Below are 20,684 nucleotides of genomic sequence, written 5' to 3' on the forward strand. Positions count from 1 at the left end.
ATAAAGCTACATCATGAATCTTTTATTCCAAATAAGGAGATAAAGACGAACTCATTCGATTCGATTGTCCAATAACTCAGTCTTTTGTCAAATCACAGATGTGTTCATAACATTTTAAAATATTTACATTTTTTAAATTAATTTTTAAAATCTAAAATTTAAAAATAAATAATAATAGAAATTTTAAAGCGTTGAGGAACCGAGAAAAATTTTAAAGTTGATTGAGCAATTCGATTTTAAGGATAAAATTGTTAGTTTAGGTTCGGAACGTCGTTAAAATTTTTAATTTTATGTCGTGTAAGGTTGCCTGGTGTTCAAATTTCGACGTTAATTATAACGACGATTTACATGTGTAAAATTTAACGTTAAAATGTGATTTCACGTCAACACTACATCCGTTCATAAATACTACATTGCAACAAATAACAAAACAATAATATGGTTATTTTATAGTTTATTTCAAATATTTTATAAAAAAATTATTTGACATTTTTACAAACATAAACTTTACATTAATATGATTGACTACGAACACAATATAGTGCTTTCGACGATCACTTGGCTTTTCTTCTCCCTGTTATTTAGTTGAAAGCACTATATTGTGTTCGTAGTCAACAAGAATCAAGCGCGACACGGTTTCAAGTGATTAATTTACATTATTATGTTTAATTGTTTCTATTTAATTTAAACAATTTCTTGACTGAAAGTGAACTTACAACTAATTTTGTAGAGAAAACTTTTTGTTACTGGTACTACAGTTTCTCAGCATAAAAAATAATCAATTAATCTTCCAACTTGCGCCAATATCAGTAAACCCGTTACAAGCATCGATTAATATTATACATATATATATGTATCGATCGTCATCCATCACATCTCTACCACGAGAGCATAGCTAGACCAACTATAAGTGAGGTATAATAATAAGTTCTCATAACTGGTGTTTTGATTAAATGATAACAGTTGTAACCTCTTCCAACAGAAATATTTTTATTTATCGGACATTTTCGGCTGACTGAGTAAACAAATTTAGGCTCAAACAGTTAAAGGATTAATATTTCTGCTGGAAGAGGTTAGAATTGTTATCATTCTAATAGCAGTGGCTATAGCAAATTGTGGGTTAGCTTTATTGGGATTCTGGGATTACGAAGTACCCCCGTCCAGGTCTGCTTTCGAGAATTTTTTAAATGTAATATAGGCGTAACATAATATTATTAAATAATGTACGTACAAAAGTCACAAAATATTAGAAATTTAAACACTAAAAATTATATGTTTGTCTAAAAATATAAATCAAATAGGATTTCATTATTTGGAACAGTGGATAACGGTGGCTCAAAAATTTCTAGGAGTGGCTGAGCAACCCTTGCCCCACCCCATAACTACCGATCTGCCCTTCGAGCATCGATCTGTATTGATGATTAAAACCCAGAGAGATGACAATGCATCGACGTCACATCGATTTTTTCCGCGCTGTACTAATGTGCAATCAGAGATGTATTCAATAATTCTATACAATATTACAATATCAATTTTGAACTTTGTGTTATCGTCATTCATCTTTTTCAAAACACAAAATTGGATGCAGATTGAAGTCTCCGGAGTCTAAATTCAAGTTAGTGATCTTAAAACTACTTCAAACTATAGAAACATAGAATGTATTGTTTGCAATTTTTAAACATTTTCATTTTCGGAAACGTTACCACAGTAAACTATCCGCTAGAAAGCCTAAAAAATGTTTAAGTTTTAATTTGCGCGGAGGACGAACCGACAAGTTTTATCGTTTACGTATGCCACCATAGTGTTTGCAATTTATGTGATTATCTAGTACTTGTTAGAATTTGACATAGAGCGCCAAGAATCAAAAGAGTTTGGGAACCACTGGTTTAGAGAATATTTATTTTATTCACTAACTATTTAAATTCAAATATAAAGAAATAAAACTTAGCAAATCGATTTATGGGCTTCTGTCGGATCGGTTCCTCAGGCAATTGTACTTGTCTAGTTTGCTTAGGCTTGATTCTACTCCTGTTTTTTTTTATAAGAAAGAATTCTAACACATTTTGGATAAATTTATAATTGTACAAAAATTGTCAGATTGAAAAAATCGTTGTCAAATTGCCAATAGTTTGGAATATCGATAGATCTTGCAATATTGCTCGCACGTTGCTTGTCCATTGCTAAAATTACGTCCGCCAATTCTTTTTTATACTAACAGAATAAGCAAAAGCACTGTCAACTCTCTATAATTGGTCAAAACCTGACATAACTGAAGTAGGTTAATTATAATACAATTTATGCGCCATGCATATTTTGTTATGGTGTTTGAATCTGTACTTTCAACTAAAATGCCGTATTTACTCGCATATAAGACGAGGTTTTTATCCATATTTCACTGCTTTAAAAACCTAGGTCGTCCTATACGTGCAAGCGAAGCTTTCTTTTCGTTTTTGTGTAATTTTTGTATTTTATCTGGGTCGTTTGAATCGTTCTTGTGTATTGTCAGGAGTAAAGATGAGCAATAGGAAAAGCCAAACTTTTGAATTGAATTACAAAATTACGCAAGAGCCCGATAGAAGTTTTAATTCATTCCAACGTGAAAACAGATGATTATTTGGAAATCATAATTCAGAGAAACTCATAAGTGTAATCGACGGAGAATGGATTCGACTGTTAACAATTGGCAAAAAAGGTTCCCAATTGGACAGCTTTACATGAACAAATTATGTTGTCGATTTTACAAGATTTTTCCTTGGTTTAAAAATGCCAGTAATTTTGCGGGACCATGTGTGCATTTACATGCATTTGATATTTTATTTGTGATTAAACGAAATAAAATTAAATTGTATTAATAAATATAATTTTCATTATTTTGATCTTTAAAGTCACACCTCGTCCTATATGCGAGATCGTCTTATACCCGAGTAAATACGGCATTTATTAATTATAATAAGAGTTGATTTAATTTATAAATCAATGTTTATTAATATCGTTACCTATGCAAAATTTTATTTCACTTTTTAGAGAAAAGGGATTTGTATTGTTAGCTACTATTTCTAGAACCAAAATAAAATTAAGTAAGAAAACTTACCTAAACAATGAATAATTCTAAATCGCAGTCATATATACACATACATTGAGTAATTAAGAACAAAATATCGATGCATACTATTGTATGCTGTATATTTTAAAAATATAATAAGTAGGGACGAAATGGGTCAGTTTCAGCGAAATAATGTATTTAAAAAACTATAACAGAGAAAATGAAATTAACTATACTTTTAAAAAATCCAACAACGAGTTTCTTAACTTTCTTGGCATCATTTGGTTGCGCCATCTGTTATCATATTTTATTTAAAAAACTTTTCATATTTTTAACTATTATAACATGGCAAAAAGCCTAATTTTGAGGGTAAGGACGGTTTTATAAAATATTGTAAATGCTAGTAACAAGTAAAATCGTCATTAAGTCTGATCCTACTGGAGATACTCACAACCTTCTTTATCTCTCCACTTCTCCTTTAATCATCAAAATTTAACAGCATCGATCCCCCTGATACACAAACCTCCCTTCAAAATTTCAGAAATTTTCGACAAAAAACACAGGAGTTATTACGCTTCAAAAAGGGTGAACAAAATTTTGCTTCACACACCCATACATATACATATATACACATACATACAGAAATAATTCTTGATTTGTTTGCATTTCTCGATGTTTCAAGGTGTCCTGAGTCCAAAAATGTAAAGGTGAGGAGTCATTTTTTAGACCGATTGCAATAATTTCCCTCTGTTTTATATAACAGCCTGGAAAGTAAAAGGAATGTCCTAACGCATTTACAGTATAAACGGACAATTTTAAGACGTTAAAATAACATGATAGCAGAGGGTCATTACTTCTATTATCATGTTCATACAGCTTATGTGGATATATTTTCACAAATTCTTATGATCCATTTCACATCATCTAAACTTCTAAAGTGATTCAAATCACCGACATACAATCAGTAAGGGGAAAACATTTTAGTTGTTAGCTACCGACACGTTAGGCCTATCACATCATGACATTTTCAAAAATCTCTCTACTTTTTGCTTAATAACAAATTTGTATTTTTATTTGTAATCGTATGCATAATACCTTCTCGTGACCTAGAAGTTCCCGCACCCCGTCCCATGGAATGCTATGTTCATTTATGAAAAATCGTCATTACTGAGCAATGCAAATCAGAAAGAGAAAAGTTTTATGTTATTGGTTTTACAAAAAGTTAGATGAAATTTCGGATTATTGCAGAGGTCACATGAATAGATTTCACACCTAGTAAAATCGCTGGCCTTGAACTTCGCACAGTACTGCCAATAGTAAACATCCCGTCAATTCCTGTAATTTTCTACTAGCAAAAATTGCTTTTCATTGTGGCAATAAGTCTAGATTTTTTTTATACTGGCAAACGTGGACGAGTGAACGCTATCTCTAGAAATCAGGAAATATTGTCGAAAAACGGTTAACAGGTATCCCGATAACAGAAATTGGGAGACACATTTCTAATCCCGAATCCTCAATCCTGTCCTTCCTTAATTTTAAGCACTACGATTTTACTGAATCAATTGTGCCGAAGATATGAAAGACAAAACACTATGTCGGAGAGAGAAATCTCGTGCTTATCCGAGAAATCAAAGCTCGGTGACCTGGAACACATGCAGAGGATGTGGAAAGAAAAGATTGATAGGCCGGTTTCGATCAAAATGACCATTAAAAATCTAAAAGAGGATTACAGATTGTGCAAAGCCAAGCCTTTACTAACAAAAGCCCAAGAGAAGATACTGTATCAGTTGGCTAAGGATCATCTGCATTGGACAGATCAGAATTGGTATGATCTGACGAGTCGCCTTTCGATGTCTTGTACGAAAATACTGGATGAAAATTCCTCAGAATGACAAACAAAAACTTGAAGAAAAGCATTGCTGGCATACGAATATAGTTCTTTATGCAACAATGTTAAAGGCAGTTGATCAGTAGAGACTCCAACAACACCCTTCTCCTGTCTCTCGACCGATTGGCTCCTGAAGGTGATGATGCTAAAGCCCATACGTGGCTTCCACTGCTGCATGGTTAAGAAATAAAAACATCTAGGTTATTGACTGGCTGTCCAATTTTCCAGACATAAACCTTACAAAAGAGTTACGGCTATTTCTCAAGAAACAAGTCCGCAAAAGAAAGCCAAGAGACAAAAATCAATTGACGACCATTTTAACAGAAGAATCGTGCAAGATGTATTAACTCTGCTCCGTAGCGTTGGAGACTTTGTATTCTGCAGAAGAAGGATTTTAAAGTGGTAAGGAAGTCAGGAATACCTCAAGAACCGTCCTGTACGAACTTCAAAGAAAGTGAGTTTTCGCAAGTCTTTTTTTTACAATTATGCTCACATGTACCACATTTCAAATTTTTTTTTTTACGAATTGGAAATAAAAGACGTTTTCCTTTTATATTTTATTAATTATTTTCAAAACATGAATAACTTGCAGATGTAAACGCTCAACAAACATTCATACATGAAAAGTTAAAGGTATTTCAGTTTATTCGTAATGCTGATGATAACTTATGAAGTACTTTACGTATAGCTTTTTAGTTTTTCGCTAAACGAGACAATTTTATGTTTCTTTTAGAAATTAGAATATTCCTAATAAAATTGCATTGTTTGTTTTATTTATAGATGCGGCAAAATCACAATGGCTCAAAACTATGTAATTACTTATCTTTGGATAAATATTTCTTTCAAGTCTTATATCCTTCCATTTATTTTTTTTATTATATTCATCAGTGATGTATCCAGAATTTTGAGAATATGGGTGCTGCTCAAAGCTGCTTAGAGGACTAAGGCCTGTGTCCCAGTCGTTTATCGGAGAATGTTACTTAATTACCTTAGAAAATTTTTTTAGTTGCCTAACTTCATCCAATTGATGTCATACGATATAGAGGAGAGGAGGGTATTATGGAATACCATTTACATTTCTAAAAATAACTTTACTGGTTTTTGATTAAAATCTCCAAAATCACCATGAATACACTCTATAACTAGTTGTAATGAACTGCTACTTGTAAAAAAATACTATTTATTTTGTTGTCATAAAAAATTTATTTAAAAAAAGTCACATTATGAAATAGTCGGGTAAAATGGAATAGGTGGTTTAAACCATTGAAAAACTAATTAAACTTCATAAAACATATTTATTTTTAAGATTATGTGCTTGTCATTTCTGCTTCGAGTCTATTTACAAAGTCACATATAATTTTCTTTCTCTGCTCCGGTACAGTCAAGGTGAGCCCACAGAGAACAGCTGAAGCATTGAATCCAAATTTCCCCTCGTTGATCTTCGAAGAATTTTCTGTTACAGTAGATACATTCAGCGTCTTCGTTTTCCAGTTATATGGAATACTATACTTTTACGTCGGGTATTACGAAATACCTAGTATTCCATAATACTCGACACGCCATCTTGAAAAATGAACCTTTACACTGATGGACAAAACATTGTCAGCCAAAAAACGACCACAGTATAACAAACTACAATTCTTTTAGTTACATTATGCTTAACATCGATGTTCAAGTCACATGTATACTAGTAGGTTAAAATGTTTGAAAACTTGCTTGCAAAAACTCTTGAAAATCACAAAACACACTTCGTTCTGTAGCGAGTGGTACAACAACAAGCGGTCAACTCTCACTGCACTGCCTCATAGGAGTCTTTCTTGAGTAGTTTATGGTATTCCCAAGTGATAGCAGCAACAAACAGAGCCGAAACCTCGGTATTCCATATTTCCCGACTATTCCACAATATCCTCCTCTCCTCTATGTTATTACATTTATTTTTATTTTAAATTAATATAGCTGATTTCTTTGATATCAGGGGATGTTACAGTACCATAAGTACTCCCTTGATGTTCATTAATCATATAAGAATAGAATTGAATTGAACTTCGTCCATTTACTGTTATAAATTTTCGAATTTCTTAAGGCGTCAAGTGAACTCGGAATCGAATCCGGAAGATCCACCCAAGAATTTTACATGAGGGTAAGTTTTGGATAAGTTGGGTCTGTCCCTTACCACCCTATTGTGGGCTTGGCCGAACCTACCAGATTCCCGTAGAGCTTCTAATTCGTGAAATTTAATATCTAAATGAATAACAACATTAATATATTACTTAAATTTATAAACAAAATAATTATTTTTTGAAGTAAAAATACTTTTAATATAACCCAAACATTTCCGTATTAACTTGTTTGTTTACCAATATATTAAATTTAACGTAATATATTGTATTTTAGATACGGATTAATTGACATTTTATATACGTTAAAAAAGAAAAACACACATTTGAAGACTACCGAAAAAGCAAATGTCAAATTTGTTAAATAGTTTATTTATATTTTTTAGAATTTACTAAAATTTGTCATAAATCCGCACACGAATTTATGGAAACTGCAATAAACTTATACATTCATTATAATTTTAGAAGTCATAATATAAAAAAACAAAAAAATTGATTACGGGAAACTTTAAGATATAGCTTCGTTTATGTGCTGTGTTATCAACGTATTTGAATCTCTAAGGAACTATAATATTTTAAGGTTAAAAGAGATCGACTGTAGAGTGATTTTGTTTATTGTTTTACTCTGTTTATACAATTACTCACAGTACGAAGCTTATTTATCACAATGCCAAATTTTTAATAAAAAATAGAAATTAATCAAATTTACACAGAAAAAATACTTAATTTTTACGTATAAAGTATTGAAACACAGTGTTTTTCAATATCTAATACGTATGAAAAATAGAAACAAAATTATATTCTATTTTTTTTATTTCAATTTATTTAAATTCTAATTACAAATCTAATTTTCAAATTTCAATGGTCTCTTTATATATTAGATATTGAAAAACGCTGTGTTTCAATACTTTATACGTAAAAATTAAGTATTTTTTTTCTGTGTAAATTTGATTAATTTCTATTTTTTGGCATTGGCATTTGGCAATCTGATAAATAAGCTTCGTACTGTGGGTAATTGTATGAACAGAGTAAAACAATAAACAAAATCACTCTACTGTCGATCTCTTTCTAACTAAAACCATAAAGAAATCAATAAGATAAAGGCATTTTAAATTTTTTGTAAAACTAGAAATGTCAAGGCTACAATATAGTCTTTCAATACTTCATTCAAATATAATAAAGTATTCAATTTATGTATTTGTGTAAAAGTATTCTATATCATTTCTGTCTGTAACTTTTTTATAAAATGAAGTCAGAAAACCCATAAAATAATAAATTTTATTATATTTTTTCAAGAAATAATAAGTATCGATTGAGTGAGAGATAAATAATGAAAAAGTGTTTTTCCAAGAAATATATTGCTTTAGAAAGTCAGACAATACAGAGAAAGTAACCAACCAATCAATTACAAATTTTTCAACTTTACACTCAAAAATAGATCATTCAAGGTATAATATCATACTCTTCTCCGTTATACTGCATATATCTTATTTAAAAATCATTAAGAAGAACGAGAGTTTATAAAAGTATTCGTCAGTTAATTGTAGTCATAATCCACAAGCATAGGATAAAGAAAATAATTTCTTTCATTTTATTAAAAAATATCCGATTATAAAAATATTAAAAAGAATGTAAAAAGTTTGTTAAAATAGAATATCCTTATCTTAAAAAATGTATTATATAGAAAACAGAAGCATCGATCCATTATAAATTCATATTAAAAATGAATTAATAACATGTCTATATTCTCTGGAATGGACTGAGATGATAATAAGTAATAATAAAAATATAAAAACGTTTTAATAAATATAATAAAAATTGATGCTGCTTTATAAATTATAAATATAAATAAATAAAATCTGTAATACTTTAAAATTATACAGAAAATTAGAAATGATACTTATATAATTTTCATGAGCCAACTTGGCTTTTATTTTTTATTCTTCGACTCTCATAGAAATTGTATTGAATACAAAAAACAATTTATTCTATAGATTGGCCATAATCAGAGTCGGTATTTATCTGTCATTTAATTTCTTACCGTATAGGTACCCATCAATTTCGATGAGGTTTTCTTGATTTTAAGAAACGTTATAGCAGCATTTGAAATAATAAAATACAATTTAAACTAATATAATTTACTGGTTTTAAAGTTTATCCATAATTAAAAATTTGTCTAAAATATTCAAAGTTGGATATTTTATATAACCAGCTGAAATGAAGTCTTGCGTAAAATTTAATAACAATAATTTATCATGTAATGCTCTTCACTTCAAAAGTTAAGGTGCATTTTTAATAATCATTCTTTCTATATCTAATGTATAAAGGCCTGAATTACTCTGACTCATTCACAAACATAAAATGCTTGAATAGAAGCAAACTTATTACAGAAAAATACACTCGTTATAGTCAAAGAGTTATTATTCTACCAGAAAAATTTAAAATCTCAAAAAGCCAAATATTTTGAGATACAAAGTATTAAAGTCTACACCTCATAGAATTTCAGGTCATTCACGCTGCCAATAAATTTAAGCTCCACCTGCCTATTTTTTAAAATTATTATTGCTCATTTACTCTACATTATTTTAAAATTACATTTTATTTCACATTATCATCAATTTTTTAATTACGTTTACATTAGTTTGTTACTTAATCTATAAATATATTAAACTAACGTTGTTTATATAAGGAATTTATTACATAAATGACAACATAAATAACCTTCTCAAAGCGATGCGAAACTCTGGAATTGTTGAATCGCTGAAGGCGATTCAACAATTCCAGAGTTTCGCAAAGTACACTCCAAAGTACACTCTGATCGCCTGCCTTCGGCGATCAGAGTGTACTTTGTAGTTAAATTCTGATACTCTAATCATTTCTCATATTTGTTATAAATTTTCCAATTACTGTCATTTGATTAGTCTATTTTGTATATAGAAAGTTAATTATTTAACATCCACAGCAGATTGTATAGTATACTATCCAAGAATAGTAGATGAAATGTAATATATTTCATCTTTTAAATTTAACTGCATTTATAATGCAAACGAAGATGCATTTATTAGCTAAATAAAAAATTTATTAACATTATAGTTAAATATTTATTTGCATATTTTAGAATATTAGAAAGCTCGGTACAATCAAATTGGATTGAATTTGGACAAGACCTCCCGTTAATCGAGCCGATCATGAAAATCGACCATGTTAACATATGGGCGATTTTCCAACGGGACTCTCCCGGGAAGACTTTCTATGAGAAACTGGCTCTTATTTTGGCGTGAATAAAACTCTTACCAACTAATGTTTAATGGTTTGATCCTCTCGGCCATTGTGAGCGGTATTCTCAAAAACAGGACACCTATTACATTACTAGAAGTAGCCGGATGGTCGAGCAACTAAATTGACAAGATACCGCTGTGGGGAACGTGATGAGATCGAATCTAGACGGGTCGAAAAGCCCAGGAATGTTTTGGAAATTGATCCGTCCAGATATGTTGGGCCGGTTTTTTATCACCCGGCCGCCTCGTTATGGACTTAACCGAACTCCTAACGGGCTTGTTAAGAAAGGCTCTCTTAGTGCCCTACAGGAAGGGCACTAAAAGGTATATTACCAGAAGTACTCAAAACTTATATTTTAGGAGCTACGAAGTGTCAAAGTTCATCATGCAAAGAGGATAAAAACGTGGCAGAATAAAGAAAGTCCATCTTATGGTATATACCGTTTCCCAAATAATATCTTACAATATAAAAGAAATTGTAACTATTTAAATTTTAGACGTATCTTTATAGATTTTATTACTTAAAATACAATGAAACTAATAAGAATACATACTATTGTATTTAGAATCACTAATCTTTCCGATTTGTTGTTGAAAGAATGCAAAATATGAGAATTGTTCAAATATTTGTATTATATAAGAAATATAGATAACACCAACTTTTAATTAAACATTCTGTTATTAAAATATTTGAATATTCGAGTTCGTCGCCAAACTTTATCAATTAGAATAATCACGTGATGAATTAGAAAGTCAGTAGAATTTAATTTCGCATTTCAGTATAGAATGCACCTTAATTAATTTTTTATTTGTATATATTTTGTTTACTAAGTAATCTTTACCTTAATTTATTAAAATTTTACCGTAAGAACTAAAGTTATTTTACATCAAAGTCAAAATAATAAGTTTGTCTATTCAATTTTATTACCTTACACCGTATTATATGTCTTAACTTCACAGAATGAAGTTTTTTTCAGGAATTTTTATGTTTTTCATATAGAAACTTTTAAGACCTTCTAGAATATTTCAACTTTGTTCAAGAATTTTAAAAAATAGTTTTTTTAAATTAAAATATTATTTAAAATGTTATAAAAATTGTTGATAAAAATCAGCATAAATTTAAGATGAAATATTACATGCATTTAAATTGTTTTACTTTATATATAGAAATACTTATAACAGAAAAATTAAATATATATTGATACATGTAAGATAAAAAATTTATAAACCTAAGAGCCACGTATTTTAATATTTCGTTTTCTTCTTTCTCAGATGTTTTCCTGTTTCATGATTAAGTGGATGTATTTGTTTAATTAGATTAATAACTAATTTATTTGCTGCTTTTGATCTTATCTTAAATTTATTTAGTTTATTGGGACATTTGTAGTTTTTTTAGAGATTCTCCCTTAATATTTATTTATTTATCTACTTAAGATTCACTTAGAGATAGGTTTCTGTGTATTCAGTTGGATACGGTTTATGCGACAGGATAAATTAATTATATTTGATTATTATAAGAAACTTTGGGAAATTATTTTCTTTCATCTTCTATTTATGACATCTTAATAACTATTACTCTTCAATTTCTAGTCTCATTTTCTCTGAAGTTTTGGAGTTTCGAACAAAAAAATTAAAATTTATGGAACCTGAAGCCTTCCTTCTCTGTATCCACCATTGCCTGGAATAGAATCTGGACGGTCGAAAAACAGCAGGAATTTTTCATGGACGGTCAGTCCTGAATATGAAAGACCCGTTCCTTACCACCTTACTGCCCCGTTGTGGGTCTAATCTAACCCACGATAGGCTTAATAAGAGGACCTCTTGGTGCTCACTGAACAAAAAAAAAAAAAAAAACAAAAAAAATTCAAATTTAAAAAGGGCGGGCGAGTAAAATCACTAAAAAACTACACAAGAAAATATCACGGCTGATGGTATATTTAAACCATATTGATTTACAGATTTTACGGAAAAATATCCTATATTAGATCATTGCATAGTTTTCATTATATTCGTGGCATATTTAGCTATCTGCTAAGGCGCAACATTTAAGACCCAATGCGGTAGAGATTGATCGGAGAATGACAAAAAATCATTATTTTTTCACTTTTCTTACAGATCATTCACAAATGTAATTCATTGCGTTACTAATAATTAAAGAATGCATATAAAAATCCAAATGATAGTATAAGAGCCGATTGAACGTGTTTCCACTTAAGATAAACTACAGAACAGCAACAAATCTGAGAAATAAATTTAAATTTTTCACTAATTTAAATAATAAACTATTCTTGTTGCATCAATTAATTATAATCAGCAGATAGCTATCATCCAGTTAGTTTCAAAATTCTTACCTCGCAGTTGTGTTATCAAGAGCAACAGTATACAAGATGGAGGAGAGATAAATGAGAAAGCGAAAGTGTGGATTACAGTTTACACGGAAATATATATTCCGTTAGTAGATTTTATAGACATTATGTGCAATATTGAAATTTCCGCTAATATTATAATAAAATTCATTTAAGTAGTCCAAATAAAGGTTATCCACAATCAAAGCTAGTCAAGTCAACAGAATCAACAAAATCAGAGCTGGTCAGCTATCTTGTTTCTTCTCTTATCTAAAATCCATCCAAATCTTAATCGCTAAAATTGCCTGGTTAAACCAAAGACTAACATTATTCTTGTAATGTGTTAAAGGTAATTCTGTAAATTAAAGTTCATTTAAACTTTGACATTAAAACTGATGTAACTTTCCTGAGCTATGTAAAACTATCAATACATATATATATATATATATATGCATTGATAGTTTTACATAGCTCAGGAAAGTACATCAGTTAACTCGGGAAAGTTACGTTTATAAACTAAATATTTGAATATAACAGACAATATATGACATATTGGAGAATAGTTTGTTCCTGGTGATTGGACATGGCGAGTAGAGAAAATATTTTTATTATTAACTGTTTACGTGTTTTACATTGTTAATAATAAAAATATTTTCTCTACTCGCCATGTCCAATCACCAGGAACAAACTATTCTCCAATATGTCATATATTGTCTGTTATATTCAAATATTTAGTTTATAATATTATAAACAGAATGTTTTCCTCTGAAATATCAATAAGGTTTATTTTATTATTTAAAATAAAGTTAAGAATAGTAACTTTACGTAATTCATTTTAAAATTTCATCATCATTTGATAGATGAGCATTACATTTTTAAACAAATACTTATAAACTAATTTTTAAAAATAGATTCATAAAAGCTTTTTTCAAAACAGCAATAAGAGTGGATATTGATCCATTTAAAGGAAATTCAACAAAACCATTTTTCTTATTTAGTAAGATAGTTTTGTGAACGTCATGAACATTTCAAGTTATTTATCAAAAACATATTTTGTCAAAAGAATACGAAACATAAATATGCATTAATTTTAAATTATTATAGTAGCTGTCTTAGAGAGAAGTAGTTTTGTAACCTTTGTTCTTTTTCGTTATTATTATTATGTCTAAAACAACCACAGAATCCTTTATAAATAAATAAATAAGCAAATGCTTGAGCGTGAAACTTATTACGTGAAGAGATGCAGAAAAATAAATAAATAAATGGGTAAAAAAAAGATGGAAAAACTATCTTAATCTAATTTTCATTGTACTGAACGTGTAGCATGACTGCTAGAGAGAATGAGTTTGATTCTTAACTTTTATGATTTATGGTAAAATTTTCGATATGCTTTGTATATAAATTTTGCAAATATATCACTTATTTACAAAATATATCACAAAATAACATTAAAAGTTATTTTAATCTTTTAAGGTGTTTTTTATCATTCACATTTTCCTTGAATTACATTGGAGAAGAAAATCTATTATAAAAATAATTTAAAATATATTAAATAAATATACTTTTTATTATTTTTGATAAGATATTGAATTTGAGTAAAATATTTGAAGATATATTTTTAAACGTCATAACACCATAGACTTGATATGTATTTCTTTACTATGTGATCCTTTACTAAAATTCACTGTATATAATCATTCATATTTTAAAATTAATAGTTTAACTAACCGAAAGCTTTCTGTGTTTTTATATATTTAATTCACATAATTTTGCATCTTTGATACTTTTATACGATACTTTTATTTTATAAATTTTACATTTTTTATTCTTGAAATTCTGATTTTAAAATTCATTTAATTATTACATATATATTATATAATTTATATGAAATAATGTAATTTTCTCTTTTTTTAACCTATTCTTTTACTAAAAAGTTAATTGCAAGTATATCTCGGTAAAATAAACAAGAGATAAATTTATCTTAAAAAATCAGAGAATTTACTTCATAAAAATTAATATTGTTTACAACTGTAACCTTCAGAACTAATCATAATTTATTATAGTATGTTTCTCACTAATGCAATATCCGGAGAAAGGTATGAAATAGATAGCTTTCGAACAGGTTATTGAGATATAAATCTTTCTAAGTTACCATTCTTTTGAAGAAAATTTACTTTATACAAGAATTATATATATTATCTTAATTGTTTTACAATATCTTGAGAAAAGTATTAAATACATTTATATTTATTTTAAAAAATCGCACTGAACATTTTTAATTGGTTGGGGATTCGCTTCTGACCGGCCATTGAGTTTTTCGGGATTTTTTCAAGTATCTTACACCTAAATAGGGTCCAGTTTCCCATAGAAAGTTCAATCCCCTTGACAGATCGCCCATATGTTGCGTTGCCTTATTCCATCAATCTCATTCATTCCTTTAAAAAAAATTCGAAAAATAATTCTTTAATTATTATTCTTTAAAATTAAAATATTAAATCATATTTTTCTTATTTTTATAAAATTAAAAATTTTTAAAGTTGTTCTATAAGAAACCAGAAAATAAATATTTAGCACACGTCAAATTTTACAACAAAATTTAAAAACAAATCTATAATTTTCGATGCTAATTATTTAAAAAATGAATAATGTAATGCATAATGACATTTTAATTTTAAACTCGTTTAAATGTCTATTTTTATTTTTATTTAATTTAATAAGAATAAGACGTAACGATTCTAAATACATTTAATTTGTGTAGAATGCTTCGAATAATTATGTAGGATTTTCATTATACAATATAATTAAAATATCTTTAAATAAATCTTTTAAAATCTACTTATTTTTGCTATATTTATTTCTAATTATTTTTAATACTATTTAAAACGTTTACTAAATAGTTTTAATTAAGTACACTTTACTTTTTTGCAATTTTTGATAACGGTTATATATAAACTTCGTTTATGTGAATGGCTAAGGATAATGAATTTATTTATGAAGTTATATGAAAGTTTAAACCAGTGAATAAATTGCCTCATTTCTATCATCATTGATAACTGTAGCTTCGACTTGGTTCTCCAAAATTGTCTCATTGATGCGAAGATTCAGTTAAGAATAATGACAAGAATTTCCAAATACCGTTAATAGCTGATCAATCATTTTTAGTAGTGACCTTAAGAAACATTAACTTTGACAATAAAATTAATCAGTGATCTAGTTTAAAATATTTCTCTGAAATGCTTTAATATATTTAAATTTTGATGAATTTAAAAACAAGTAATGTAAAACATGAGCGAAATTTTTCTTTTATTTTTAAAAAATTGAAAAATTCGAACATTAGGTGTTATACTCATAAAAATACACATACATAAAATTGAATATACGAAAGAAGAATATGCACTTATAATAAACTTATAATAGATTTAACCAAAGTCAATTTTACATCACAATTTACTTAATACATTCTGTAGCCTGAGAAGGATTCAGTAGTACTCACATTATATTCAAATTGACAGACGTGATTCGAAAATAGCCGATATCCTTCCAGGACTCTCCTGAATATATGTACCAAGTTTCAGAAAAATCGGTTTCAGCCGATCTCACATGATACTCGAACAAACCGACAGATGTGAATTCAGTTTTATATATAAATAAAACCGGATATAACGGAACATTTAAGGTTTTAACCATTGTAAAATAATAAAGGATATACACAAACAGTTGAGAAAGAAAAAGTTTATTTTTAACTATTTGACAACGTAATATTTGTTTTAAACACATCAATTGTTATTTATGATTGAAAAAACATGATATTGTTTGCCAAAAGTAGTTATTTTGCACATGAAACACGCGCTTGAAAAAAATTTAAAAGATTTAAAAAATACCATTCTGAATGTCAAGAAAAACTTGTAAAATTAGCAGTTAATAATACCTTGTATATCAAGTATTTATGATATAGAAAGAAAAACAGCTTGACTATTCTAGATTATTAGAAGGTATTTGAATCGCATATCATAAAATATTCTATTTTTTTCAGAACAATTTTATTATTTTTTTTGAATAACGTAAAGTAATATGACACTTATTAAATTTCATAAAAAATTTAATTTTGGATTATTAGGGAATAGTTTGCAGGATATAAGTGTAGGATGTAGTTTAGCAGGTAGTATGAAAAGACAAATTTTTATTTGTTTCATAAAATATAGACTATGTTTTCTTATAAATCAGCAACTCTCAACCCTGTCACTTGAATTCTAGCGTAGAAAATTTTAGTCAAGAAAAGAACTGGGAAATAATGTACAGAAAAGTAAAATATCAGTATGCACCCTTCTTTGAATATGTGACGTTGTGTGCAAAGGATCATGAATAACAACTGGTGGCTATATGCTGAAGATTTAATGTATGGGGAGGATTCAGGGCAGCCTTTATTAAAGAGGAAGGATTGAGAGCAAAAACTACATCTTCCAATAACCTAGAAGATAAGATAATTATTTTCTTGTCTGTAGATAAAAGCTTTTTCTATTATTATAAGATTTAAAAATATTAGGCCTATTCTAAAGTATCAGATCATTGTTGTAATGTACAATATAATAAGTTAAACTAATGTATATAAACATTTATAAAAATAAATCTCTGTAAAGTTTAAAAAGTAATACTGTGTAAATTTTTATTGTGATTAATTATAAATATGTTTCGTATGTTATAAAAAAATTCGTATGTTTTTTAAAATGTCATCTCAAATTTATTATTAAATTTTTCAAAAAGTAATGAAATATGTGCCAACTGAGTTTAGACGAATTTTAAAATGTAAGGAATATATTTATATCTGTAATTTAATTTTTTTCAATGTAATAAAATGCTTTTAGAATTAGGAATATAAAAATGGGACACACACATTATTTGAATGCAAATTATATGAGGCATAAACACAAATATTTCTCAGGTAATAGAAGATCGGGCAGTGAAAAATTGTGAATAAAGATCTATTTATCAAAAATACCATTCTGAATGTCAGGGAAAACTTATAAAAGTATCAATAAATAATATAGTAAGTATTTATGATATATAAAGAAAAAATTGAAGTGAGAAGTTAAAAATGCTAAACTTTATCCTATACTTATATATATATTTTTAGTGTGATCATTTGAAAGATATAATCTATCCCATTTTTGAAATATTGTTTTAATACAATTTAAATAGTGTCGTAAATATTAATATAATTTAATTTAAGATCTTATTAGACGTTAAATTTTTAATTCAAATAAAACTACTTGAAAACTCTCTATGTAATGGAAATATCGATATAAAAATGTTATAAAACCTATTCGAAAATACAATCTTTAATAAATTATTAATTATATTAACTTTGATAATAATTTAACATTATTATTGTATTTTAATTAGAAATATTTTTGATTTCCAAATTTTGTTATATTAAATGATACGTTTCTTTTTTCATATAAAAATAATTCATAGATATTTTTGTCATCTTATTCAAGCAAAAGTAGTGTTACATTATTATTCTTTCTTATTATTCTATTTATTGAAAATTAAACTTATTATTTTAATTACTGGTACGTATTTTTTCATTATTTCTATCAAATCTTAAATGTATTTGTGTACAGTACGTCAATTTGACGCCATTCTTATAGTTTTTTTTATGAGAAAATGTGATAATGATGTCAATTTGATGTGAAGGCAAACATTATTTTGGCCAAACGAATACACCTCTTAAGTTACTAAATAGTAAATACAATATTAAAGATATATTAAATACACTGTATGTATTTACAATATTACAATCTTATGAAAACGTCCTTAATAGTTCTTAGTTATTCAGGAAAACTTCCTCTACCATCTATCATGTTCTATCTGCTTCCCCTAATTTCTTGCTATTGGCCCTGCACAAAATTTTCCAGTGGATATTCTTACAGAATTTTGATAGTTTCTTTCGAAACTGTATCAAAATTCTGTAAGAAATTCCATTTATCATGCCATGTTTTTCATATCTCGTCTAATGTTCAGGGTTTTTCATTTCCATATGTTTAGTTGCTCAAAGGCTCAGAAATTCATGGGTGCTTCATCAAGCAATTTAACAAGTATGATTTTATACGAGTTTCTACCTCCATTTTCTTCAGAAATGTTAGGGTTGAATGTGAGGTGACTCAATGCTTTGTCCTGATGGAACCAAACCTTTTGAAGTCTGCAAACCATACAATTAGAATTTTTTGCTTGAACCTGGACTTTAGTTCCTTACTTTAATAGTAACTAGAGCGACTTTGACTTTAAACCAAGTTTTTGCATGTTTAGTTTTCCATTATTGCAGAAATCTGCAACAATCATAAAGCCTTTACAGAAACTTTCCTTGTATTTATAGACCAAGTTTAAAATTGTTTCTGGTCCTTTGGTTGGTAGTATATTGCTCGAATTTTGTTTGTGTCAGACAAGTATACCCCAATGTTCGTTAAGTGTTACAACAAATTTCCACCGCTCATCTATCAGGTAATTCTTGTATAGTTTTCTGCAGTTGATCTTTCACTCCGCAATACAGAGAGAAGTAAACATATTAACTTGGTCTTTTTTATCTTTTGTATTTCTTTTGCATCCTTAGATTTTTGGAAATTATGCGATTAACTGTTGATGCTTAAGTCCTTATTTTATTCGCAACGTCTCTTTAAGTCCTGAGGTTTGCTCTCTTACTAAGATCTTCACCTTCTTTATTATGGCAAATGTTCGACTTTAAGAAGGATGCAGTTCATGAACGCCGTGGGCCGCCAAAATTTCAGCTTATTTAAATTTTTCTTTATTAACGGCAACACAATGGACTCCTTTCTTTGAAATGTCAAACGTTTTCATCTTACATATCTTAATTATTTCACTATATCCCTCTTTTGAAAGTGCAATAATGTACAGTACGTCTCAAGCCACTTTTAATTTTTGGCAGTAAAATATAAAAAAATGACAACTATTATATATTTTTTACCTATCAGATGATATCTTTTATCATTTTCATTTCAGCAGATGATAATCGGCACGTGCATAAGGAAAAGGCGCAAATTTTAAATAGTTTTCATAAGGCTGAAGCAGCCTTCTGTATATGTATAAACTAATAAAAATAGAAAAATGTGTATGATATATTTCTACGATAATTTTATGAAATAATCATTATTAAGGTATGCAATTCTTCAGTCACTCTTTCATTTCACAAATGAAAAATTGATTTTGTATTTAATTTTAAATATTTGGTAAAATACTATTTGTATAGGAACTTTGTAATCTAATTTTCTATTCTTTGACATTTCTCAAATCATTTTATTTATTTCAGTTTAATTTAAATAAGTAGATATCGATTGTGTTATCTTCCAACTCAATATGTAAATATTTAACTATCATTATTTCTCTTTTAAATAGAACAAAAGTAAACAAAATCCTATCTGGAACGATGAAAGGAAATTTTCTAAATTATAATCTATTATAGTTAATAGTATTCTGAAAAACAGTCATTCTTATTTATATATTTCAATTCTAAATAAATGTTTACAGAAACGTTTCAAATTTTCTCATAAATCAATGTACATAAATATTTTTCATTAGTATATTTTTCAACTAATGTTTTGTAATGTATAATTAAATACGTGTAAGAATTTATAGACAGGTATAAGAATTTGTCATACCACAGGTGTGTTATAGTATGGTAGAGGAAGACGTAACGTGTGTCATACAACAATATGCTATTTTATGTTAAAATTTGAAGATAGTTTCTTGTAAAAATATACAAAATTTTAAAATATCCTCCAAAAATCTTTAAGTAATTTCGAATTAAAATTCTTTCAATTAACTTCTTATATGAAAGTTTTTAAAGCATGACAAACAAAAAGTCCTTTTAAAAATATATAACAATATTTCTTTATACAAATTAATATGTTAAATCTATAGAGTGAAATGGAATAACTGAGTAGTCTTTCAAATAGAAGATAAAACTAATTTAAAAAATTTATTTACAGAGTTCATATAGAA

Source organism: Centruroides vittatus, unplaced genomic scaffold (genome assembly GCF_030686945.1).
Source record: "Centruroides vittatus isolate TY-2023 unplaced genomic scaffold, ASM3068694v2 contig_3324, whole genome shotgun sequence".
Lineage (NCBI taxonomy): Eukaryota > Metazoa > Arthropoda > Arachnida > Scorpiones > Buthidae > Centruroides > Centruroides vittatus.